Source organism: Lepidochelys kempii, chromosome 2, assembly GCF_965140265.1.
Source record: "Lepidochelys kempii isolate rLepKem1 chromosome 2, rLepKem1.hap2, whole genome shotgun sequence".
NCBI classification, from domain to species: domain Eukaryota; kingdom Metazoa; phylum Chordata; order Testudines; family Cheloniidae; genus Lepidochelys; species Lepidochelys kempii.
Genome location: NC_133257.1, coordinates 267,451,447 through 267,479,277, shown reverse-complemented (window position 1 = coordinate 267,479,277; position 27,831 = coordinate 267,451,447). Strand labels below are relative to the sequence as shown.

At 41.8% G+C, this 27,831-nt stretch overlaps 1 protein-coding gene across 9 annotated transcripts in view; it reads left to right on the top strand.

Annotated features, from left to right (window-relative positions):
* MAP4 (microtubule associated protein 4) overlaps positions 1-27,831 on the top strand; it is a 276,274-nt gene that overhangs the window by 70,161 nt on the left and 178,282 nt on the right. The window contains exon 1 of one of the 9 annotated variants that reach the window (XM_073329154.1): positions 27,438-27,642. The exons of the other annotated variants lie outside the window; for them this stretch is intronic. The gene's annotated coding sequence lies outside the window, so the exon portion shown is untranslated. Of the gene's footprint in view, positions 1-27,437; positions 27,643-27,831 lie in introns of those variants that run through there. 9 annotated transcript variants of the gene reach the window in all.

Here is a 27,831-nt window from a genome sequence, read left to right as displayed (position 1 = left end):
GAAAAGGAGTACTTGTGGCACCTTAGAGACTAACCAATTTATTTGAGCATAAGCTTTCGTGAGCTACAGCTCACTTCCTCGGATGCACTGTGTCAGTGAGTACGGCACAGATGCTTGCTTGTGTGACCTCAGGTGTGGGTCTGGATATGACATAGACTCTGGAATACACAGCAGTGGAGGCTGAGGTAAATCTTAATGTGTGAGCGAGCCCCTTGCTGGGGGAGAAATTTGATCTGCTTTGTTTTGCAGTCCTAATTTTACATGTTGATATTGGAAAGGGAACACATGGGTAAGTTTTCTTTCCAACCTATAGGTGCTGATGTGAGAAGAGGATTTTCATACTGTGGGAGTTTTAGGTGATAGCTTTATAATCCTTGATAGTTTCAGGATGCCCCAATGGACTCTTATTTCTACTTCATCTGACTCTGAAGCTAAACCATTGCTCACACTTCCTGTCTGTGCTGAAGCAGTAATGTTGTGGAAGGGTGGTGCCCCCTTTTTTTGGTCACAAAGAGAATGTTTTATTCCTAGCTTTCTTGGGAAGACATTGTTCAGAGCAGTTGTGACTGGAGAGAGACTTGTTCTACTCACAGCCTCCAGAGGTGCCTAACAGCTCCTGAAATGTTTCAAGCTGCATGGTTTTAAGCACTTCTTACAAGAACAAATAGACGGGTCCAGCTGTCTCTTTGCATTTTTAAATTAGGATATTTGTGCCTAAATGTAAATAGTTTTCTCTGACAAGCAATGCAAGCAGCAGTGGCCATCAGCATGGGGTGTTTCTAGTAGTTAATTTTTATTTAATTATTCATCTGGCATCAAGTTGAAAGACATAAATTAAACATTAATTTACTTGCAATATATGGTGCAAACAGGCTGCCTTTTTGTGCCGTCCAACTCACCTGTGATTACACATTGATAGTCCAAAATCAGAGAAGCTTCTGTAGAAATGTTACTTGGGCCATGCTCTGAAGATCAGAAAACTGTCCTGACCCAAGCTCTAGAAGGAACAAGTTTTACAGATGCAAATCCTCTGGAAATATCCTGCCTCCAGTCCAAAAGTACCTGATAGGCACTTGGCAGCTATGTCTTCGCTGTCTCAAAACTGCATAGGAAGAGAAGTGGTCTTTATGCTAGCCAGGCCGGAAATCACATAGGGCTCCTTACATTGGAGCCAGCATATTGAATAAGCACTTGGAAGCAGATGAAGTTATTGCATTTTGCCAAGCAGTTGTGTAATATGCTTGCTCTAAATCACTTTGCTTAGCAGAAAGGTCACTACATTCTGCACTAGCTGATGCTTTAATATTGTCTTCACGTGATACATGTAGACTGGTGATTCTCAACCTTCCCCTTGGCCCCACATTTAGCCATATGAGAGGGACAGAGTGGTCATGAACCCCTGGCATCTAGTCGACACCAAGGTCAAGAACCTTGATGTAGGCCACAGTCAAGGCAGGACTTGTTGAATGTGATGGCTGCTGCTACTTGTGCCTCTAGCTGTGTGTCCGTCTCAAACTATCCTTCATGCCCTAATCTACAGGTTTTTTGTAATGTCTGTCTGTTTTGGCTAGTGGTGTGCTTTTTACTAAGTTATATTGATGCAATCCCCCAAAGTTATATTGATGCGGTTATATTGTATAAAGGTGTATAACAAGGCAATCTGCCCCTTTAAGGAACAGGAGGGCAGAAGAGCAGGCAGCCCTGTTCTGGAGAGGAGACCAAAAGGCAGGTTCTGGGCATCATCTGACTCATCTGGACAAGATCTAGGGATTGGATCCGATTCCCTACTAGGGGATATAAAGGAAGGCCCAGCTCCATAATGGAGACTGAGACCAGGGGAGGGCTGGAAGTATACTCTCCTATGGCTGTAACAGAAGGTTGCTAGTGTAAGGGCAAGCCCTGTGGACCGTCACGTCTCTCCCACCCACACCAGCTGAGAAAGGTCCAGACCATTAAGTTAGTGGAGGCCAGAGAGGCCCCCATAATCTGTATTAAGTAAACAGAACCCTGAGGTAAGGACTACAAACTGAACTTGGCGTGGCTAATTGTTTGTCACTGGCTGGTGATTGGGTCCCCCAACCTGCATGGTGCTTTATGCTGATACATTTAAAACAATACAACTTTTGTGTATAGACAAAAGCCTTGACTGCCTCTACCCAGTTGCCAAACATCCAGCCTTTCCCACTGACCATTTCTGTGGTTTATCATTACAAATACCTGCAGCACGATGAAATCTGACAATGTGGGTGCAACATAAAATGAAATTTTTCAAAACATGGGCAACCATGCTGATTTTATTTTTTTACTTAAGTCTATGAAAATCATCATTTAAAAATATTAAATGAAGATGCTGCAGAATTTCTTGTCTGGAATACTGTATTGCTGCAAAATTCAGGGGGCCTGTCTGAAGAGAGACAGTCCAGGTTCCAGTAGATCCCATAGATCCTTAACTACAGCCATCTCAGTCTACATACTGAACAGGAGAGGCTACAAAACAGACCATCTGGGGGTTGGCAGCAGAGTCTTTGGGGTAATATCCACCACTTCCTTATTATACCTCTTTAAAATGAAAGATCAGAGCCACAGAATAACAATCCTGCTAGATCACTGCAGACAGATTTGAATTTTTTCTGCACCCTGAAAAAGGTTTTAACTTTAAAAAAAACAAGATTAAATGTCATAAATTCCTTAATTTATAAGAAGCTGTATTACCAGCCCCTGTTCAAAAAGAGTTGTTGGGTCTCTCCCCCCTGCCCCCCAATCATGATTTGCTTAAAAATCCATGAGACGTGTTTCTTTCTATTTGTTTTTTAATTTGAGACTGTAGTGTTTATATATCCAAGTTTTCTCCACAACCAAGGAAGCTAGAAACTTACTATATTTATAAAAATGAAAGCTGAGCTTCTGAAGTAATCTATTGACTCAAGGAGCTGGGGCTTTAGGAGAAGCACCAAATATTGCAAGACTTGTGATAAAGTGGGAGGAGTTGAGAACATTAGCATAATATCAGCTGAGCAAAAATGTTGCCAGAAAAAGACTAAGGTAAGTTTTGTAACTAAACTTTCCCCTTTCCAAAGTACCCATGCACCCTGTAGTAGTCTTCTCTGGGTTGAGGCATAAAGATAAGCATGGGGGTTTAGGGTTGCTGATGAAAGCAGAAACTTTAACTGGAAGTACAGTAATATATTAAGATGTGGCTCATTTACAGACATGGCTTTTGACTAATGCATTATTCTCTGGCTTTGTTTTTAGTTCAATGGAAGCTGCTTTCCTTTTTGATACATGTACTATTAAAGGAAAGCAGCTGACAGGAACAGCTGCTTGCCTTGCCTGTTTGGTCTGTGTGACTTAGCAGTTGATATGTAGCATAGAAAGAGTGCTTTATTTTCAGCTAGAGGCTTTAGAAACAAGCACCCCCTTTTCCTTGCCCTCCTCCCCTCTGTCTCCTGCCCTTGCCAGGTTAAAACCCGAGACTCCCCCACCCCCCATCATAAAAAGGTCATTAATGATATAAATTCCTTAAAAAAAAAGGAGTACTTGAGGCACCTTAGAGACTAACCAATTTATTTGAGCATAAGCTTTCGTGAGCTCGAAAGCTTATGCTCAAATAAATTGGTTAGTCTCTAAGGTGCCACAAGTACTCCTTTTCTTTTTGCGAATACAGACTAACACGGCTGTTACTCTGAAATAAATTCCATATTAATGCTGCCTTTTTGCAGTGTGTAATATCCAGACAACTTCCCGTGAAATGAGAATTTGAAAGCCAGTCTTCAGTTCTGACTTCTTTGCTGATCTTCTTTGAAGAGCTGGAATAGAAGAGTTTGTGAATCAGGTGTTCAACAGCTAAAACATAAAGGGCTTTGCAGAGATGGGCCTTTTACCTAAAGAAAAGAGAGACATTTATGACTTTGGCGATTACATACCAGTCATTTTTTCCCCCCAGGCACCACATTTCAAAGCTCTTAGGCATATGTGCAGCTAGATACTTACTCTGTAAGGGGCTTTCTTTATCTATGAACTCATTTTTCGTGTGACTTCTTTTTTCTTTTTTTTGAGGGCCAGCCAAGACCATTAATCCCCACCTTTACATTTCCTAATCCTGGCAAGGGTTTATTCTTGTACTTCTGATGAAGCTGCTTTGGCAGGGTCCATCGTGCTGCAACTCAAGGAAAGTTTACTAATGTAAACTTTTATCAGCTGACAGACTACATCTGCATAACATAGCAGTTTCCTACTTGGGCAGTTTTATTCACTTCTCACTAAATTGTTAGTAAGAGTGACACAGTTGCCCAAAGGAAGGAAATTCATTCTGAAGGCTGGTATTTTCAAATGTTGTCACAATGTATCTTGGGGCAATTAGCATCTGTAAAGAGCTTAGAAAGCACAAAAAATTCAAATATACATGCTGCTTGTTGAGCATTGGGGTGCACTGATATAATATTCCCATAGTATTTCCTAGGAGTGAAGGGCGGAGTGTCAGCAGGGAAAATCAGCTATGGCTCTCTTTCCCATCCCTGTCTTTTCTTTTCTTTAACTCTTTCACTCATAGCCTATATCAGGCTGACAATACAAAAATCTCACTGCTTCTCATTTGTCCACACAGGTCATGAGTGAAGTATGGCTCTTCTGTGGACTGATTTTTTCGCCCACACACTCCCAGTTCATGTTGGCTGTCCAGAGTGCCAGGGAAGTTTCCTTGCACTTGGTTGTATCAGTCAGGCCATAAGCCAATAGCACAGACTCAAAAGAGCACAGTAACCTCATCTCCTGTTGAAATCAATGGGAACTGCAGATGCTCAGACCTTTAAAATTTAGGATGTTAGTGTTTTGTGGTCTTCTCCCTCTTTTGCAGAGGCAGATGGGCGAGAGAATTTAGACCTTTAGGATGAATAGTTTCACTCAGGTACCTACTACCCACCAATCCCAGTTTCCCTTCTCGCTTTTTACCTTAGCTCTAAAGTAGTTTTCCAATACACCCACTGGCTGCAATGTCTTGAACACTATTCAGGGTCAGTCAGGGTTAATTTCTTTTTGTATGTGGGCCTTCCAAAGTTTAGTCCTAGAAGACATGCCAGCCCATCTCTCTGGGGCACAAGCAGAAAGGAAACATAAATTAATTGAAAACTAATAAAATATCAACTATAACATCTTTGACACTGCCAAAAATATGGGTGTTAACTTGTAAGCTCTTCTTTGTGCTAAGGTCAACAGATCTGCTATGTTGCATCCAATGAAGTGAGCTGTAGCTCACAAAAGCTTATGCTTTAATAAATTTGTTAGTCTCCAAGGTGCCACAAGTACTCCTTTTCTTTTTTAGATCTGTTATGATGAGTATTTCAGTGGCCTGTTTGCAGTGGGGGTGCACAATTAGACCTGTCAGTCACTGGGGAATTACCTCACTGCCATCTTCTGAAGTTTTCTAATTTTCTCTACCTCCCCAATGGCCAGCAGTCCCCCTGCCCCAAGCCCTCCCTGCTCCAGAGCTCTTCTGAGGAAAATTTCAAAATTTTCAGACTAAAAATTGGGCTCAATATTTTATCTAATTCCTAGTTGTGTTCCAGGGCTGCACTGGATTTTGGAGGAGTTTGTTCCCTCAGCTCTGCTTCCTGTTTGGTGGTGGTTGCAGCAACTGCTGCCCCTACAGGCTTCAGGGACCAAGCTAGGCTGGTAACAGCCAGAGGCAAAATGAAAGGTCAGTCTCCTGCTGGAGTGTCTTGTTGGGTGCTTGCCAACAAGCATAGAATGCATTTTCCCTCACAGCCCAGTCTGGGCAGGTTTGCCTTGGTCCCCTTTCTGTGGGCAGGAGAGGTGGCAGGCAGGAATCTTAAAGAGCTGGCTCCGGGGCAGAAAGGCCTCCTATCTCCATGATGGCAATGAAGCTGAGAGTTGTGGATGGAAGGAATTGGACACAGCACAGTTACTGCCAACACCAGAGAATGTGGTAAAGGGCCTTTGAGCTCTGGTCTTTTTTGCTGGTTGCCACCTGTATAACAGTCCCTGCCCTCTAGGATCCTTACTTATATCCCAGGCTGAGACTTATTTGATCCATGTGGATCTTATGCAATAATAGAAAGGAGAAGAGCTTCTGGGAAAAGCATCCATGAGCCCCAGGCCAGTACCTTTCTTGAGAGACCTATATGGGGTACGGAAGACTAACAAGTGCAGTCTCTTTGAGGACAGAGAGATCCCTAATCATAGGAAATATTTTCAGAGCAGTCTGAGCTCAATTTTTCTCCTCCCTTTGAAGAGGATTATGGAAGTAGATTCCTAAAAGGGAAATATATGAATACATAAAATCAGCACTGTCTGCTCATCTTCAGAGTGCAGAAGGGCAGATCAATGCAGAAAACACCAAGCCAGGAGACATGTAGAGCCCTGCAAATCCATGGATATCCACTTTATAGCTGCGGATCATTTTTGCGGATCAGATGTGGATACAAATTTTGTATGTGTACAGGGCTATAGATATAGGCTGATTCCTCTAGGTGTGCATACATTAAACCCCCATGAAGGGTATTCTTCCTCTCTTAAGGGAGGAAGGCTAGTAGTCTAGGTTAGAGAATCAAATAGTAAAATAAAATTTTCTCTCTGAAGAGTGTACTGAATACTGTAAAACTGTGCTTAGATCTGTAGCTGCCCTAAACAAGCTTTAGCTATATAACCCTAGGGTGGAGTGTGTGTGTGTGTGTGTGTGTGTGAGAGAGAGAGGGGGTTTTCTTGCCACATATAAAAGATTGGGAAAGTATCAAGACTGGTGTCCCCAACTACTGCTGAGGGTCACCATGCCCTAATGTCCAGGTTGTTTCCAGGTTCAGTTGTTGGTTCCCAGGCCTCCCCTCCACCTCCTCCCCTCAGCAGATGGCAGTGGAGTGATGAGGGACAGCAGCCCAGGTGTGGAAGAACTGGCAGGCAGCAATGGCGGTCCACCAGTTCTGTCTTTCTACCACACTGTCCCCCTAGCCTTCATTTTTTTCTAATAACACCAGAAGGTTCTTCAGCATCTACAAGTCAAAACTTACTCTTGTATCACTATCAAAGAATAATTTGTCTATTTTTGCTGGTCAGGGATTCAGCATTTCTAACTGGGGGAGATTTTTACCTAAAATAATGAGAAGGCCACTCCAGAGGCCCTTCACAGGCAAGTATTGTTTCACCCTATAGCTGACTTATAGCTTTGATCAAATGAGGTCACTAAATATTGTCCAGAGGGGGTATGCTATGGAGTTGTAAAAGAATTTCAGGAACAGCTTTGTCCTACTCCCAGTCTCGGAACGAAATCATCCATCATCTACTTCAGATCAGAACAGTACAATCTGCTTCCCTTCCTATTGTTAACCTGGAAGGATTGGGGACAAGCAAAGCAGGGCCCTGTCTGAAATATCTAAAAAGCTCCTAGAGGAGGCTTGCCTTAAAAGCGTTCCCATTTTACCCTCTTTAGACAGTTCTTATGTTTTGCAGATGGATGGCATTATTTTTCTTTTTCCAGCTTCACTCATTGCTGTTTGATCTTGTGTGCTTCCAGGAGAGAGTCTCTTAGAACCATGGGAGCAATAATATTAGCTTTAGGAAAGAAGGAAATTCATGTCTCTCTTCCCATTCAGGTTTCAGAGTAACAGCTGTGTTAGTCTGTATTTGCAAAAAAAAAAAAGGAGTACTTGTGGCACCTTAGAGACTAACCAATTTATTTGAACATAAGCTTTCATGAGCTATAGCTCACTCTCTCTAGGGTGCCACAAGTACTCCTTTTCTTCCTAGTCAGTTTTTCTGATCAAAGTTCTGTACAAAGAGAAAGATGAAGCAAACACACAATTCTACACTTAGTGGAGTGTCTTGGATTCAGGACAAACACAGACAAATGGTGCCAGAGAAGCCTGGTCTGAGGATGAATATTATGAGGTACAAGATCTCATCTCAGAAGAATGTTAACTGAAGATGGGTGTCATTGATTTACAGGGTCTGTGCAATCCCCTAGCTTTGGAACTGTCTCTTGGAAAAACCCCTTTGCTGTGCCGAGCCCCCAAAGGGTCCCACTCTTCCTTCAGGGTAGACCACGAGGCCTCACGGTCTCCTAAGACTGAACCTCTGTGGCTTCAGCACTCCAGCTTCATACCGTGAGTTCTCCTCAGTGAGTCCACAGGGGAGAGACTCCTGATTAGAGACATATATACTCTTCAGGGGCTAACGCACCTCACCCAGTATTTGCAGTGATACTCAAGCACCGTTTTCAAAACAGTGGGGTTTATTAGCCAACTGGAAGATAATGTTGGAAGTTCGGAGGTTAGCATAGAGAAATAAAGGTTAAAACATAGTCCATTCTGGTCTGTCCAGAGCAGTTCACCAGCCAAGCTGTAGTGAACTCCATTTTCAGGCTCTCTCCCCTGACTTCTTCCTTAGTCTTTTTTCAGGTGAGCGAGATCCCAACCTCTTCCATATGCCAGCTCTTATTCTCAACCCTCTGTCCTTTGTTGTTGAGCTGAGATCCCTGCTCAGCTTCCCTTCTGAGTGTACCAGTCCATGAATCATTGGTACTTGCATTGCGTCTCTAAACTCCTTGTTCATCTGTTTTTTTTTTCCCCAGGACAGTTCCTTATTGGCTCCATTCATTCCCACCAGACAGGGAGGTGACATGAGTACCTTTGTCTTAGTTTGCTCTGAGAGCAAACTTAATGCCCCTGTTGGATAGCAATGCAAAGTATCGGGGAAACTGCGGCACACATAGGATTCATAAAAATATTACAAAAAATTCCCTCTTTATCCATGATAGCCATAATGGAAACCAAATGGTGTAACAAACATACATCCAGTTCTCGATGGAGCCTGTTGAGATTTCTGCTCCCTCTCAGGCATGCTGCAGTGACCTAGAATTCATATGAATACATATCCAGCAGCAGTTTTGGTCATTCCCTCTCCATCTCGCCCATCTCATCCTTTGGCAGAGATCTAATTCCACTTGTATATTCTCAGGTCCTATGCCTGGTGAATGCAGGCAATTAGATTTTTTTTAAGGGGGTCTTCCAGATTAAGTTCAGGGAAAGGGTACCAGAAAGAGAGTACAGCATCTGCCAGCTAGAGTACAATGATACATTGAGGTCTCTGAAAACTGCTCCTTCAATTGATAACAGACCTGTTCTGGTCATGACTGTCAGTAGGGTTTTTGTAATAACTGGGAAGAACATGATCAGCCCTACCTGAGACACCGAGAGAGAGAGAGATTCTCATGTGCTGGGTGGAGCAAAATTTCCTATCTTATTATCGACCTCTTTGTAGCTGCAAACAGTAGAGAAAATGCCCTACAACCTCTGCAGCCGTTGTTGTCAGATGATTTAATAGATGACGACCCATCAGATTATCAGAATAAATCCTACAGAGAGAAGGTGGATTCATGTATTGAAGCCTTGGGCCCAACAAGCAGAAGCGAGCCCTGAACTCTCGAAGGATGCACCAAGTTGGCAGTGAGACTTTAAATGTGGCTGTGACAAAAGCAGCCTCCTTGTCAGGACCTGGGCTGTGAGGTGGTGACTGACATTTTTCAAGACTGGGCAAAGTCCCTGCTTTGTATTCCCACCTTTTTCATTGTTCCCCAGGACAATACTAAAGATAAGGATGTGAATGGCAGCAATACTGTTTAGGCTATTCTGGCTGAAGAGGCTATGGCTCTGAGGCCTGATTAACCAAGCATCAGATCTTCAGATGTCTCTCTTTTACAGAGAAGGTCTGTTGCAAGACCAGTCTTCCATCCAGGACCAGATAAGTATTCATTTTAAACCTGTATGAAGTAATCATTGCTCTCATGAACCCTGACAAAAAAACTCAACAAATAGAGCTTATTCTACTGGCTGGTGCAAAGACCATAGTTCAACTAGCATGTTAAATCAGTGAAACATAGCCTTTAGTTCCTCCATGAGGGCTTTATTTTGGAGATATAAGTGTGTCTTAGTAGAAAAGTGAGGTCCCTGTAGTATGTTTTTCAGCTTGTTCAAGAAAAGGAAGTTTTATATAAATTCCAACATTCTTTCTTTAGGGCATCAATCTTATTCCAGCTCCACAGGTCATAGAGTAAGACCCTGTAACGTCATTCTGCTCCTTAGAATACTATCCTGATTGGAGCTCTTCAGAAGGTATGGTTATACGTACTATCAATGACAGTAATCCTCCCACAGATGTGTGATGTCTCCGATTTAGTTATTTTATCTGAAGATGGAAGCTTTCTCTAATAAGAGTCAGTAGGTAGTATTCACAACTGTCATAGCATTCATTCCATGAATAAATTCAAGAAATTATCCTCTCCTGTTTAAGCATCAAAGTCCAATTCTTAGGAGCACTGACTGTGTCAGGGCAGTGTGTCAAGTCTCCAGTACTGAGATCTGCTAGATGGCCATCGCCAAATTCTGCATGTTGATTATCCAGTCTTAGCCAATGCTATTTCCTTTCTTTTGACAGAAGTCTTCTCCCACGTCCAGGGTTTGATGGAGGAGATATATAGTCTACTTTGTTTTAGGCGTCCACACTTAAAAGATGGATCCTGCCTCCCACCTTCTGCAAAGGATCTGTTAAATTGAAATGACTGGAATTCATTTCTATTGCTTCAAATTAAATTTGAAGGCAAATGGTGTATTTAATATAATTACAAAAGTATTGAGCTTTGTTCAGCCAGATCTCTCTTTTCTCAGATGGTTTTTCCTATCTAGACCAATTGGCCTTGGAGTGGTGGTTTCCATATTACACGGACAGTTTTTCTTGAATGCATAAGAATATCAGAATGGCCATACTGGGTCACAATATAAGAACGGCCATACTGGGTCAGACCAAAGGTCCATCTAGCCCAGTATCCTGTCTTTCAACAGTGGCCAATGCCAGGTGTCCCAGTGATAATGAACAGAACACGTAATCATCAAGTGATCCATTCCCTGTCACCCACTCCCAGCTTCTGGCAAACAGAAGCAAAAGACACTATCCCTGCCCATTCTGGCTAATAGCCCTTGGTGGACCTATCCTCCATGAATTTATTTAGTTCTTTTCTGAACCCTGTTACAGTCTTTACAGTCACGTCATCCTCTCGCAAGGAGTTCCACAGGTTGACTATGTGTTGTGTGAAAAAATACTTCCTTTTGTTTATTTTAAACCTGCTGCGTATTAATTTCATTTGATGACCCCTAGTTCTTGTGTCATGAGAAGGAGTAAATAACACTTATTTATTCTCCACACCAGTCATGATTTTATAGACCTCTATCATATCCCCCCTTAGTCATCTCTTTTCCAAGCTGAAAAGTCCCAGTCTTCTTAATCTCTCCTCATACAGAAGCCATTCCATACCTCTAATCATTTTTGTTGCCCTTTTCTGAACCTTTTCCAATTCTAATATATCTTTTTTTGATATGGGGCGACCACATCTGCATGCAGTATTCAAGATGTGGGCGTACTATGGATTTATATAGAGGCAATACGATATTTTCTGTGTCATTATCTATCCCTTTCCTGATGATTCCCAACGTTGTTAGCTTTTTTGTCTGCCACTGCACACTGAGTGGATGTTTTCAGAGAACTATCCACAATGACTCCAAGATCTTTTTATTGAGTGGTAACAGCTAATTTAAACCCTATCATTTTATATGTATAGTTGGGAATATGTTTTCAAATATGCATTACTTTGCATTTATCAACATTGAATTTCATCTACCATTTTGTTGCGAAATCCCCCAGTTTTGTGAGATCCTTTTGTAGCTCTTAGTTAAGTCCAAAGCAGACTACAATCTTGAGTAGTTTTGTATCATCTACAAATTTTGCCACTTCACTGTTTTACCCTTTTGCGAGATCATTTATGAATACATTGAATAGGACTGGTCCCAGTACAGACCCCTGGGGACACCACTATTGACCTCCCTGCATTGTGAAAACTCACCATTTATTCCTACCTTTTGTTTCTTATCTTTTAACTAATCCATGAGAAGACCTTCCTTCTTATCCCATGGCTACTTACTTTGCTTAAGAGTCTTTGGTGAGGGACCTTGTCGAAGGCTTTCTGAAAATCTAAGTATGCTATATCCACTAGATCCCCCTTGTCCACATGCTTGTAGGACCCCCCACCCCGAGAATTCTAGTAGATTGGTGAGGCATGATTTCCCTTTACAAAAAACATGTTGACTCTTTCCCAGCAAATTATGTTCATCTATGTGTCTGACAATTTTGTTCTTTACTATACTTTCAACCAATTTGTCCGGTACTGAAGTGAGGCTTACCGGCCAGTAATTGCTGGGATCACCCCTGGAACTCTTTTTAAAAACTGGTGTCACGTTAGCTATCATCCAGTCACTTGGTACATAAGATGATTTAAATGATAGGTTACAGACTACAGTTAGTAGTCCTGCAATTTCACATTTGAGTTCCTTCAGAACTCTTGGGTGACTACCATCTGGTTGTGGTGACTTATTGCTGTTTAGTTTATCAATTTGTTCCAAAGCCACTTCTAATGACACTTTAACCTGGATCAGTTCCTCAGATTTGTTACCTAAAAAGAATGGCTCAGATTTAGGAATCTCCCTCACATCTTCAACCGTGAAGACCAATGCAAAGAATTCATTCAATTTCTTCACAGTGGCTTTATCGTCCTTGATGCTCAGTTAGCATCTCAATCGTCCAGTGGCCACCAGTTGTTTAATAGGCTTCCTGCCTCTGATGTACTTAAAAATATGTTGCTATTAATTTTTGAATCTTTGGTTAGCTATTCTTCAAATTCTTTTTTGGCCTTTCTAATGATATTTTTACAGTTCATTTGCCAGAGTTTATGCTCCTTTCTATTTTCCTTACTAGGATTTAACTTCCACTAATTCTTTTGCTTTGTTGTTTAGCCAGAGTGGCACTTTTTTGGTTCGCTTACTATGTTTTTAAATTTGGGGTATACATTTAAGTTGAGCCTCTATTATGGTGTCTTTAAAAAGTTTCCATGCAGCTTGCAGGGATTTCACTTTTGGCACTGCACCTTTTAATTTCTGTTTAACTTCCTCATTTTTCTGTGGTCCCCCTTTCTGAAATTAAATGCTATAGCGTTGGGCCGAGGTACCGAGAGCATTCTGCTTCTCCTTCTATCCTGACAAAAACAGTGGCTCCTGCCACTTTTCTCCCTGTAGCATTCTAAGACACGAGGAGCAGCACCTGGATTCCTCAGTTTCTCCTGCCTCCTTCTGAAAAAGCTGTAGCAACACTTGGACTGCTTGACTGGCTGACCCCCTTTTCTTTAAGATGCAGTGGGTTCCTGTGCTGCTCTGCTCTCTAGCCACTTTCTATCCAGTCTGCCTTCTCACCTGATCCATACTCCCACTCATCTGTGGCTGAGTAAGACTTTCAAGCTTAGTTTGTGGCCTTTAGAGTGCGGTGGTTCTCCTGTTAGTATCTTCTTACTCATCAGATCTACTTCTTCTGTCAAGTCAGATTGGCTGACTTCGATGGCAAAAAAAATTTACACTTTTTTTTGCCCTGCTTAACCAACACAGATAATGGAGGACCTAGATTCTATTATGAATCAACAGTTTGAGTTTGTAAAAATTTAGTAAATTTAATCATTTACACTTGTGCAAATGCTTTGACAGCAATGGGATTACACCGGTGTCACTGAAAGCAGAGTCTGAATACAATAGGGTTTAATTTGGCCCACAGAATTTTTAGTTTACAAGCAAAAATTTTTTTTCAACTGCAAATGGAGCACATTTGATCTGAAAGCCATTGAGATACAAACATGGAACCCTGCAAAGTCACTTCTCAGAAGAGGTGGTAACATCAGTGCATCCTTAGTAACTTTCATTCAGATTCATTTAATCTGCTTCATTGCTTTGGCTCCTTGATAGAGGAAAGAAATTCAGATAAGGGTAAATGACCAAACTGAAAAGATGAAGGTCTTCAATAAAGCCCTAATAGGAAATGGAAGTGGTGACTTACCAGCAGAGCCCTGCAAATCTGTGGATGTCCATGGACAATGTTTGCAGATTGGATGCGGAACCAAATTTTGTATCTGTGCAGGGCTCTACCATTCAGACATCTGTAAGGAGGAAATGGTTCTGAGCAGTAATGCTATGAGGAAACAATAGAGTTTCCAGTTGTATTCTGTTTGCTTTGAAAGTCCCTTGACAAGATTAATTACAACTTCATTAAATTGAAAACGCGTTTATAAAATGAGAAGCTAGAGGACTAGATTTAAAATCTGATGTGTGGCAGTAATTAGAGGTAGAAGTGAACTGAGATTTGCACTAAGGCAGTCAGACTACTGCATGCTACTAGTGTTGAATGTAGTGTTCTATCATATGTAGTTCCTTTAAAAAAAAAAAATCTAGGGGATTCCTGGCTTTCTCACTTTTTGAATTACTATTCTCTGCTTATGGATGCTCATTCATCAGATCAGATGGGCCACTGTACATACAGCTCTCTCTATGTGCCGTATGAAGTGCTGCCAAGTGGTATAATGCATACAGCACGTATAGTGTGGAGAGTGCATTTTACTTCCTGTGGTTTTGTAAAATGAGGATATTGAGGAGTTGGACTAAGCATATCTGCATTGCCACATGCTTCTGCAGGTTCTCCAGTTTCCTTCACTGAGGGAGCATTAGGATTCCTTTGCATGCTGCACCCTTGCTTCTTTCAAGAATGTAAAGTATCCTCCACATGACAACTCATAGCTGGAAATGGGTGGATCTTTCATCCAAATCATGCAAGTTTTAGCTTCTTTCTTATAGCAATGGTGGTTCTGTCAGTGCTGACTTGCTTAAAACTCGTAGGATTGCACTAGTAGCTGATGCGAAAGAAACATGCTGAGGTTGTTTCTCACTTCCTGGATAAACTGAACAGATTTAAACCACCTTGATTTATCATGATTAAAATTAAATATTTTTATTGGCAATTTGAATATTTGTTTAGTTTTTCTAAGGATCTCAGGGACACACAGCACAAACTGAAAAGGAGGACTTGTGGCACCTTAGAGACTAACCAATTTATTTGAGCATAAGCTTTCGTGAGCTACAGCTCATGAGGTGAGCTGTAGCTCACGAAAGCTTATGCTCAAATAAATTGGTTAGTCTCTAAGGTGCCACAAGTACTCCTTTTCTTTTTGCGAATACAGACTAGCACGGCTGCTACTCTGAAACAGCACAAACTCTCACTGCACAAGACCTTGTGGGCAGACCTTTGGTTTCGTTGTGGGAGTTTAGGTAAAGAGCCCAAACTTCTTCAGAAAGAGATTTCTTCCTGAAGGATGCTGGATGTGAGAAAGGAGGCTTTATGCAACTTCTCTATATTGATATTTATACAACCTAAGTGACAAGGATGTTCCTGTATTGGCTGAAGGTGATTCAAGTCCTTAGCTGTGATCATGGAAGGCTTGATCCTGTGTGACATGACTTCTGACTTAGATCTGGGTCCGGCTCAGTGCAGAATGCCCTAAACGCCCATTTGAAGTCAGCGGTGAGGTATTATGCCTCGTATGTCAGATTTTCTTGCTTTAAATCCATTCAGAGTGCTTTGTGCAGTATCTAATTATCTAGTAATTCAGTATTATCACTGATGTGAACAAAATCTTTTATGTTGTTAGATGCCAAAACATGTGTTCAGGTGAAATGGCCTCATGTTTTTAAGGATGTTGTCAAAGTTAGTAGGACTAGAGTAATATACTTCAGTTGACCCCTTTTGAAGGGCTTGTCTGTAAACATGAGTGTTCATACAAAATTATACATGCACTCTAACAGCTGCTAACCTGAAACTGTCTTGTTAAGAGTCTTAACCACAGGGAGTCCTGCATTTTGGGAAACACATTCCTGTATTCTTTACATAAGTCTGTAGTATAGGACAAGGCAACCACTATAGGCTGTAAGTAGTATATTTAATATACCTTCTAGAAATAAATAAATAGGGATTACCTGTGCATGGAGTGTAAAAGGTACTCAATATCTTAACTCCCCCTCCACCTCCCCAAGGAAACTGGAGGCACTTTTCAGGAAAAATTGATATGGTTTTAGAGTGCTGCAGAGAAATAGGGATGACTTACTGTTTCCTTATACTTGAGCAGGCAACAATAACTTCTCCTGCTGTGGCCCATTCTAAGAAAAGCTGACTTACGACAGGAGAAATGGGAACTATGGCAGAACTGGTTCTGTTCTTACAACCACAAGTTTCACTCTCTGTGAGTAGTTAAGTGCTAATTTTAGAGGAGAGTGGGGCGCTGAAAGAAAACAAATGGTTGTACCACATCAGAGTCTCAAAACTGAGCCTAGAGTAAAGGACAGGAATTGCAGTAACTTAAAAGGCCTGGTCTGTGCTACAAAGTTAGGCTGACATAGACCATCTTGTGTCAATCTGATTGTGCACATGTCTATACTTAAATTTTGCCTCCCATTGTTGTAAGCTCTCCGTTTTGCCAACATAGTAACACCACCTTCCTGAGTGCTGTTTAGCCCTTGTCAAAGTACTGAGGTTGATGAAGCGCAAATGCAGACGGTTACCTACGTTGACCCTACCAGTCCTCCAGCAGCTGTCCCAGAATGCCTGAGAGCGATTCCTCTGGTCACAGTTGTGAACTCTTCTGCCTAGGGGTCAGAGAGACCAGAAGCCGCACTCCTCCACCTCCATTCCTTTTCCAGATTGTCCATCTTTGTGGCATCCCTCCATTGTTCTGTGCAACTGGCTGGCTGAGCATGTTAGTTAAATGCTCGAAACACACTCTGGTCTTGCATACTCAGAGGTTATTGGAACTTCTGGGCCTATGGGGAGTAGAGGCTTCTGCAAGCACAGCTATGGACCAGCTGTAGAAACGTGGACATCTATGAGCAGATTGCATGAGGATGCAGGAGAAGGGGTAAGACGGATAAGCAACAATGCTGCATGAAAGCATAGGCACTGAGGCAGGCATATCAGAAGGCCAGGGAGGTCAACAGTTGATCTGGTGCCAAGCTGCAGACCTGCCACCTTTGCGAAGAGCTGCATGCCATATATGGCAGAGACCACCACCCTGCACACCATCGTGGATATCTCCAAGGAGCTTGAGTCACAGGTGCCTGGTGTGAACAGCGAGGATGTGGAAGAGGAGGGTGAGACCTGTAACTGGGGGATCCAATGATGCCATCAGCCAGGACCTGTTTGAGACTCCATCACAGTCCAGTCAGTCCTTGCAGTCGACCAGAGGCGAGCCTGATGGAGGTGAAGGAATCTTGGGTAAGTGTCAATTTATTTGCTCTTACAGTGATGATGTCCTCAACTTAGCATGATACAGCTATTGACTTTTCATTAATTTACTTGTACTAGAAGAGGTAGTGATGTAACAAAGAGAGGTAGAGTATCTGCTTTTCATGCTCCTCTAGAGTTAGGAGGGGGAGTGGGGACACGTGGAGAAGTTCGTACATAGGGATGTCCCTTGAATCCTCCTGAGAGATCTTGATGAAAACGCCATGGAGGTACTCTGCAATCCTCTCCTGAAGGTTTCTAGGGATGGCAGCCTTATTTCTTCCTCCTGTGGTAGGACGCTATCTCATGTCAGTTGGCGATAACTTCGGCAGGCATTATGGCTAACAGCATATGGGCCCAGGTGGCTTAGGGATGCCAGCAGCAGCTGTGCTCTGTGCCTTGGTTACTCAGGAGTGAGAGATCTGCTGCAATCACCACTGTCTGTGGAAAATGGTGCCAGGATTTAGTGCCGTTACTCTGTACTCATAGCTTCATGCAGCCGAGTAATTCCCTCCTCATTTCCCTCACCCATGGTGGGCCACACTCCAAAGCAGAAGAGTTAGTAAACATGTCTTTTTTAACACTTTAGGGGAAGTAAGGGAAGGGGAGAGTTCTTAATCTTGGCTTTCTGTTGTGAGTATACTGACAGTGGTACCTCTGTGTGTTTTATCTGTAGCAGCTGCCACTGGGGCCTTGAGAAGTTCCCCCTCCATGCCACAGAAACCTTGAGCCAGGTAAGGAAAGAAGAAAGAAGAGTCAAGGAAAGAAGAAAGAAGAGGTCTCGACATACGTTCAGTGAGCAATGCTGGTAGCAATCCAGCATTGCAAGTTTCCACGGTGTGATCGCCCCTCAGCTCTCCGCTATCAGTGCAGCTCTTATTCTGGTGTCCCTGTGCTGGAGGACTGGGGTGAGCTCAGCACACAGATCCAGGAATGTGGCCTTGCACATCTGAAAGTTCTGCAGCCACTGCTAGTCTTCCCAATCCTGCATTATGCTGTGAAACCAGCAGTCAGTGCTTGTTTCTCGGGCCCAGCAGTGGTGCTCCACCGTTTTGCAGCTGCTCTGTGAATGCCACCAACAACCTTGAATTGGTTCTCACTGTGTCCCACAGCAATCTGCCCTTCAGGAAACCATCACATTCCCTGTGGCTCTGCAATACTGGAGGATCATGTGTCCTGTGCTTGCAGCTCGTGACAATAGTGCAGAGGTGTGCAGGCTCTGTGCTTCTGTCAGAAATCGTGGACAGTGACAAGCCCCTCATGGGGGTGTGGGATTTTCAAAATAGGAGCAAAAATGATAGGGTAGGGATGGCATTATTGGGTTGAGAAAGTAGCATGATGGGAACTTAACTCTGCAGTCCCAGTCATCCCTGCGTAACTCGTTTCTGTCCCATTATGCAAACTTCCCAAAAGACAGTGTACTGAATGGTGGCAAGTTGCACACTGGAATTACCTACCCATAGTGCACCGCACTGGGCATCAAAACAAGCCCTCCTGGTGAGTATATGCAGTGGCTATGCAAGGAGCCAAGTGTGCATACAGACAAGTGATATACTAACTGCAGCGGCTTTATGCCTAAATAATACACATTGGGGAAAATCTGTAATATAGACATGCCCAAAGAAGATTAACAAAAGAAATGTTTGACCTTGGGAAGAACTAGTCAATTGAATCCCTTGATGGACAGGAGAGAGTAAAATAGAGTTCATGCTTGGGGAGGTCTGCAGGGTGTAAATACTAGCAAATCCAAGTACCATCACTAGCTTCCCAAGTCATACCTTCTCCCATTCTTCTCTAGTCTAGGGGTAAAGTTCATTTGCTACAAATCATGAGAACAGCGAATCCTTTCTAAAGCTGCTGTATTTCAAAGCAGTGATCTGAATGGTTGTGAAAAGCTCATTTCCAGTGTCTGTCATATCTGGAGACAGTGTGGATCCCTTCAAGGATCAGACTTCAGCAAGCAGTCTGCTGTCTGCATTACATGGCTGACAGAGGGTGGTGTTTGTAATATATAGTCTGTTTCCCTAAGAAGAGTATCTCCTTTGCCAAAATCTGTAGGAGGCAAGTTTCTGTGCAGAGAAAATGTATATATTCAACATAAGATGTAAATAGTCTGCCTACTATATAGTGCCCATAAAAATGCCTTCTGAAAACCCTTGCTTTGTCTCCACATGTCTTTTCATCTTCTTGTTTGTGAATGGGGAAGGGGATTGAGTCTTGATCTGACTGTGATGTTATAATTTAAATAAAGGTTTCAGAGTAGCAGCCGTGTTAGTCTGTATTCTCAAAAAAGAAAAGGAGTACTTGTGGCACCTTAGAGACTAACAAATTTATTTGAGCATAAGCTTTCGTACAGCTCACTTCATCGGATGCATACAGAGAGTTTGGAGAGGAATGGTACACAAGAATCCATTGTAGTGACAATCTTCCTTCAGCTGCTCTGCTCCCCTAGCTCGGTGACTTGCAGAATAAAACGAGCTGGGGTGTGATGAACTGAAAGATGTTTGTTTGTTTTTTTTAAATGAAACATGGTGCAGGCCTCTGTTTGATTATGAGGGGTTACTTGCTATGAAGTTATGTTAAAGGAAGCTGTAAATGGGGAAAACCCATGGGAAATGAAACTATGGCAAAGATGAGAGCCTCAGGTACACACCTTCAAAGCAGCTAAGATAATGGCTGTGTCATCAGTGGGGGATAAACTATCTCAGTCCATCTAGGCTAGAATGGTTTACTTTGCCCAAGGCTTAGTCTGGGATCAAAGGAGATGTAAAACCCCAAAGACCCTAAGGGGTTGAGCTGGGAGAGGCTACCAAGGGTGACTCAGTGAAAAGCTGACAGGTTGGCAAGGGGTTACACAGACAGAAGGAATGTGCAGCATACAGGACAGTATATTCTATTTTCTATTCTACATAGATTCTTATACCACACTCATCACTGTAGTATCTGGGCGCCTTCCAGTCATGTGATAAGCAGTGTGACTACACATCAGTCACATGTTTGCACTCTCATCCTCTCCCCAGGGGGAGAAGTGTGTGCAGTGGAGTGTCATGTTTTGGTAGGGTTTTATGGTTTTTTTTAAAAAATGTGTGTTGCTATGTCTTTGCCCTCTCACAAAGTCAAAGAAATGTGCCATGCACTTGGAGCAGGAGGTGTTGAGATTTGTGATGGTCTTTAGTTCCTGGGGGAGTTCATTCCACAGTCTGTCAGGCTTGAGAAAGCGCTGTCTCCTGTACTACAGATGAGACATACCCTTTTTATAAAGAGTTCGCTGTGCCAGAGTATAACTGTCGACTAGTATCTTCATCCTGGAGCTTTAGGCAATCTTTTAGATATCCTGGGCCCAGGCCATGAAGTGCCTTGAAGATAAAGACTGAGACCTTGATTAGAAATTCTATGGGAAACAACCGACAGAGTGGAAGACAGATTTGATGTGGTCATGGTAGCCTGGGTTGCTGAGGAGATGTGCTGCAATGTTCTGTACTAGTTGGAGTTTCCACAGTGTTTGAAGGCTTCATGCCCGGGTATATCACATTGCTGTAGTCCTTCCCAGAAGTGACAAAAGCGTGAATAACTGAGGCTAGGTCATCATCTGTCAGGATGGAATGAAGTCTCCTAGCAAACTGAAAATGATAGAAAGTATTACTCACAGATGCTGCAGTCCATTTCTCCCTGCCTGAGACAGTTAGCTGGTTTGAGGGGCGCTTACAAATGTATAAGGAACACCTATACATGTAAGTGTTCTGTTGTTTTTAGTTGTTGCTCTAACCTGCTTTGTACCTTTAAGGAATCCTGCCTTAAGTGGGAGAAAGGAGCACGTAATGGTAAGGGTTGGAGAAAAGCTGAGCATGAATGAGTGCTGTTTGTGCTACTGCTGTGCTCCTAGGGTGAGGGCGATGGTGTCACCTGTCACTCTGAAGCCATCTCCTGAGTTAACTGAGGAAGCAAATTTTAAGATTCTTTCTTGGCTGGAAAGTAGGCTTAGATCCTCAGAACCACTTGAAGTTTGCACATTGCCATGGTATAGTTTTGTGCTTGCACATCAGTCTGCCAGTTTGCTAGGCCTTCAGAGACTCCATTAGAGATAAATTTTATATTAAGTTCCAATAACATGACAAGTCTTCCAGTTAGTTGTTCTGATGTTGCATAACTACCACATACCTTATTAAATTAAACATCAGGATATTTATTTCCCATAAGTGTTCAAGAAAGTCAGTTTCTGTAATGTCTCACTTACTGTTTAGGTTTGAAGGTGCTAAATCCTCCATCCTATTTTATGGAGATGAGGTTGACCCAATCCATCCATTGTTTTGCAAATGAGGATCATGCAATCTTTTTGGATGTAATATCTCTAGAACTTGGGCTAGTTGGGACCATCCCAGATGGTGCCCTAAGCCTTATAAACAGTTTCTTCTCTAAGCACCACCTATGCTGCAGGTTCTGCCTCTGATTAAATGCTGTTCTATTGTGGTGGCTCAGTAGTGTAAATAGTTTATTGTCCTAGTGAGTGTGTGATTAGGCTGGCTTTGAAGGAAAGCAAAAGAAAATACTTCTATGGAACAATGGTTGTTTAACTGTTTCTGAAATGTTTGGATTGGACATAAACTGAGGCTCTCCTTACAATCCAAGAGATAAGGAGGCACATTGGTTTGCAGGCCATCTGGCATTGGCTTTAGATGCTTACTCAGCCTTTATTATACAAGGGCAGATGAATGTTAGTAGGGCCTATATTTCAAGTCAGTAATAGTTTCCATCTGAGTAGGAGGATGGCCATGATTTACTATTCTGGGCAGTTCTAAACTCTGCTGCTGAGAGGAAGCTCTGCTAACAAATAATTCAAGACTTTGAGACTAATACAAATAAATAAAAAGGATGCCGATGTCTTAACTGGCTGCATGAAAACTGCAAGCTGATGGAAATATTTTAATACTGTGATAAACAGTTGATTGCAATGTGTGCTCAGAGGACTCTGTGGTCACGAACACATGGAAGTGTGTAAAAACAGGGGGCTGAGACCTTTTTGGGACTTGTCTAAAAATAATTGTTCAAATTGATTGTTCACAAAATGAAATTACAAGTCTTGGGACTTATGGTATTGGCATTGACCTGGAATGGAATATAGTATTACTGGAATGAAAAGTCTGTGACGCCTATGAGGTATACTTTGTGAACGGTCATGGTTACAAACAAATGCCAGGAATCAGGTTTCCATCTGTAAATAGTGTGCATTTCTAGCCCCAGTTCTGTCATTCACAGATTGTAAGGCCAGAAGGGGCCATTGTGATCATCTAGTCCAGTGAGTTTCACACATTTTTTTTTTTTCATTTGTGGACCCTAAAAAGTTTCAAACGGAAGTATGGACCCTTTTGGAAAACTTAGGCATAGTCTGTGGACCCCCCCATGGGTCCGCAGGCCATAGGTTGAAAACAACTGATCTAATCTGAGCACTTGCATAACATAAGTCATAGAGCTTCCATGAAATAATTGCTGTTTGAACTAGAGCCTATGTGTTAGAAAAACATCCAATCATGATTTAAAAATTGCCAGTGATGAAGAATCTTGCACAGCCCTTGGTATATTGTTCCACTGCTTAATTACTCTGTTTAGCTGCGCCTTATTTCTAGTCTGAATTTGTCTAGCTTCAGCTTCCAACCATTGTATTTTATATCTATTGTCTGCTAGATTAAAGAGCCCGTTGTCAAATTTTTGTTCCCCATATAGATACCTATAGACTCTGAACCCTTAATCTGCTCTTTAAATAGATTGAGCTCCTTTCTGTCTACCAAAAAAGAAATATTGGGGTGGTGAGGGTCCGCTGCTCAATTAAGGAGGTGAGCTGGTAATGGAAGATAGGAAGGCAGAGCTGCTCAATGCCTACTTTGTCTTATCACAAAAGGTATGTGACTGAATGACTGGTAAAGTTATCATAGACAATAAAGGGGAAGGGATGCAGATCCGGATAAGAACGTATCTGAGATACTCTGACTAATTTGAGTTCAAGTCAGCAGGGCCTGATGCTATTCACCCCAGGGTGCTGAAGGAATTAGCTGAAGAAATCTTGGAGCCATTCATGGAGGACAGGAGAGATGCTGGAAGACTGGAGAAGGGTTAACATAGTGCCCATCTTTAAAAAGGGGAAAAAGGAGAAGCTGCGGAGCTAGAGACCAGTCAGCCTGACTTCGATACCTGGGAAGCTACTAGAGCAATGTCTAAAACATTCAGTTTGCAAGTACCTGGAGGATGAGGGGTGATCACCAGTAGCCAGCATGGATTTACCAAGAACAAATCATGCCAAACCAGCTTGATTTCCTTCTTTGACAGGGTAACTGGTTTGGTGGAGAGGGGGAGTGCGGTGAACATAACATACGTGGACTTCAGCAAGGCTTTTGCCACAGCCCCACATGACATTCTGATAAGTATGCGAATACAGACTAACACAGCTGCAACTCTGAAACAAAGAATAGGCATTAATGGAATGATGTCAGACTGGAAGGAGGACCCAAGTGGGGTTCCACAGGGATCTGTTCTGTGTCTGGTGTGGTTTAACATCTTTATTAATGACCTGAATGTAGGAATATAGAGCATACTGATCACATTTGCAGATAAGACTCAGCCTTGGGGGGAGGGATGGGTGTTTGCCAACTTTTTGGAGGATAGAGCTACAATTCAAAGTGATCTTGATAAATTGGAGAATTGGACTACAGACACAATGAAATTCAACAAAAACAAATGTAAGGTGCTACATTTGGGGAAGAAAAATCAAATGCACAAATACAGAATGGGGGCTAACTTGCTTCGCAGCAGCACTGCTGCGAAGGATCTGGGAATTCTGGTGGATCAAAACCTCAACATGAGTCAACAATTTGATGCTGTTGCAAAAAAAGCAAATGCAATTTTAGATTGCAATAAGTGGCATAGCATGCAGGTCATGGGAGGTGATCGGACTGCTCTACTCGGTGCTGGTTAGGCCTCAGCTGGAGTACTGTGTCCAATTTTGGTCACCAATGTATAGAAAGGATGTAGAGAAACTAGAAAGGATCCAGAGGGGAGCGACAAAGATGATCAAAGAGATGAAACGAACAAAGGCTGAAGGGACTGGGTATGTTTAGTTTGGAAAAGAGGAGATTAAGGGAGGACATGATAGTAGTCTTCAAATATTTGAAAGGCTGCCATAAAAAAGGTGGAGAAAAGCTGTTCTGTCTTGCCGCAGAGGGCAGGACAAGAGGCAGTGGGTTCAAATTACAGCATAGCGATTTAGATGAAATTTTGGGAAGAACTTCCTAACTGTAAGTACAGTAGGACAATGGAACAGACTGGAAACTCCTTCACTGGAGGTTTTCAAAAAGAGGCTGGATAGCCATCTCTCTTGGACGGTTAGAGACAACAAATTCTGTATCGTGGCAGGGCATTAGATTAGATGAGCCTTGCGGTCCCTTCTAATCCTGTGTTTCTATGATTCTACCATCACAAAGCAGGTTTTCTAATCCTTTAATCATTCTTGTGGCTCTTCTCTGAACTCTCTCCAATTTATTAGCATCCTTCTTGAACTGTGGTTACTAGAAGTGGATGCAATATTCCAATAATGGTCACCCCAGTGCCAAATATAGAGATAATATAACCTCTCTACTGCTCCTTGAGATTACCGTGTATATGCACCCAAGGGTCTCATTAGCCTTTTTGGACGACACCATTGTACTGGGAGCCCATGTTCAACTTACTATCCATCATGACCCTTAAATTTTTTTTAGAGTCACTGCTACCCAGGATAGAGTCCCCCATCCTGTGAATCTGGCCTGTGTTCTTTGTTCCTAGATGTATACATTTACATTTGGCCATATTAAAACACAGATTGTTCCCTTGCGACTAGCTTATCAAATGATCCAGATCACTGATGGTAACCTGGCCTCTTTATTATTTACCACTCCAACAGTTTTTGTCATCTGCAAACTTTCAGTGATTTTGTTTTCTTCCAGATCATTGATAAAAATGTGAAATAGGGCCAAGAACCAATCTCTGCAGGGCCCAACTGGAAACATACCTGCTGGAAAATAATTCCCTGTTGACAGTTACATTTTGAGACCTGTCATTTAGTCAGTTTTTAATCCATTTAATGAGAGTTCCATGTTGATTTTGTATCATTCTAGTTTCTTAATCAAAATATTCTGTAGTCATTTGACTTGGTACCACACAAGTCTAAATATATTACTTCAATAGTATTACTTTTATCAACCAAACTTGTAATCTCATTGAAAAGAAGTTATCAAGTTAATTTGACAGGATTTCTATAAACCCACGTTAATTTGCATTAATTACAGTACTCCCCCTTTAATTCTTTATCGAGTCCCATGTCAGCCAGTCCATTATCTTGCCAGTGATCGATATCTGGCTGACAGGTCTTTAGTTACCTCAGTCATCCTCTTTATTCTTTTTAAATATTGCCACAATATTAGATTTCTTCCCATCTTCTGGAATTCTCCCAGTGTTCCAAGAGTTAAGAACCAACATTTAATGGTCCAGCAAGCTCTTTGGCCAGCTCTCTTAAAACTCTAGGATGCAGGTTATCTGGACCTGTTGATTTAACAATGTCCAACTTTAGCAGGTGCTCTTTGATATCCTCCTCTTAGAAAGGAAAGTGTTTCATCAGCATGATATGTCTGCATCAGATTTTTCCCCAACCACAGAACAGAAATATTTATTAAACACTTGGCTTTTCTGCATTATTGACCGTTTTTCCATTTCCATCTAGGAGTGGACCAATATCATTGTTTTGATTTTTGTTTTGTTTTGTTCGTAATATACTTTTAAACACTCCTTATGGTCCTTAACTCTGCTGCAAGGTATTGGACTTTATAACTGCTTTCTGACTACTCAGTTTTGTGACATGATTTTTGTAATGACTATCCCATAAATTGCTACTTAAAGATTATAGTGTCAGAACTCCAGTGTGTCACATCAGCTTTCAAATGAAAGGATTAAAGTGTTTGTTTATAGCTCTAACTTTTTCTGAGATAGTGGAACTAACCTCAAGAGTCTGCTGAAGTAGAAATAAGGCAAGGTGGTGGCTGAAATTACATCACTTTAAGGTCTGCTATCTTGTTACCTATCAGGGCTTGGACCTATACCAGGGTAAACTTTTAATAAGTGACATAATATGCTTAGGATCTTAAGTTCCATTAGGTGTTTCTGAAAACTTGACCACAAATACTTAAATGCCATAAGCCTTTAAACATGGGACCTGGACCAAATCTTGTTCCTCAATTTTTTTCACTGTCTATTGTGATAGTAGGCAAGGGACTGGGAGCTAAAAGAAAACACAAATCTGAAGTTGAAAGGCTTTAAGCTTTATAAAAAAAATAGCTGTTAAAGCTTTGTACGCTTCAAGGAGCAGTTGTGATCTTTTAACAGCCCAGTGCTGGAAAAGGGGTACTATTATATAAAGGTGTATATTTTGGCTAAACTCTTCAAACTTTCCAGTTCCTGCTTGAACGTAAGTGGGTAAATAGCAGTCTCTTGAAAACATGGGAATATACTGAAGTATCTGTAACACTGCACTCCACTGGCTGGAGTCAGGATTTCTGTGTGTCAGAAGCCATATACTGCTAACAGTTAACAGACTTTCCACAGCTGAAGTAGTAGGGGGGGCCCTCTGTTTTGGTGCAGAAGGATCTGGGTTATGCTGTTGCCATAAAACTATGGTGAGCAGCATAGTGACAATTCTTAAGTCCTATGTGGCCACAGAGTGTTTACAATACTGACTGATATAAGTACCATTTTAGTCAGCCATAATGGGTCTTGTCTGTCATAATGCATAATGACCTCATATTGTTTAGACATATGAACTTTATGATAAATTTTATATGTTGAGTGAATGTGGTGGTTGAACTCTACCTTTGTTGTTACACCTGTACTCATTTTTCCTTCCTTCCACATTTGTCTTATATATGCTTTTTTTAAAAAAAAACAATAGCTTACTGGATTTTTAAAAAGGGGATAACTAAATCTTTAAAGGACCATTAACTTTTTGCACAGATTATCCATGCTTCTAAATGTGGAGCAAATCTAACTGAAGCTAATCTGGATTCAATACTTAACAGTAAATTGTTTAAAAAGTTGAAGTAAACTGAATTGAGTGTATTAGGGGGTTTGAAATGTCCCCATTTAGATAACCCTGTGGTATATGTTTTTATTTCTGTCCAGGCTTGAAGACGTTCTTTGGATGGACAGGGCATATGAATGGAACTTTCAATACTTCTGTAGAACAGAACAGTCTAAAAATTAGTCTGAAAAAAACCAGCATTTGAAGATAGACTGTTGAACGATAAAGCTCAACTTTTTCCCCCTTGCCTCTCATTGGTGCATTGCTCTTTAAACTCTTTTAAAATCCAGGAATCCACCCCACAAAGAGGTGTTTGTTTGCTGTGTACCTAAAGAGCTTCTGCAGTAATCCGGGTGGGTTGATTAATATAAATTGTCTGCTGACTCTCACAGAGAACAACATTGAACACTGATCTACATAAGAGGAAAGGATTGGACAATCAATTATCTTATTGAGTCATTAAACTAGGAGCATTGAGATGTTTAGCACTTAATTTATTAGAGCTTTACCTTCCAACATAAATGCTGGGAAGGCGAAAGTTT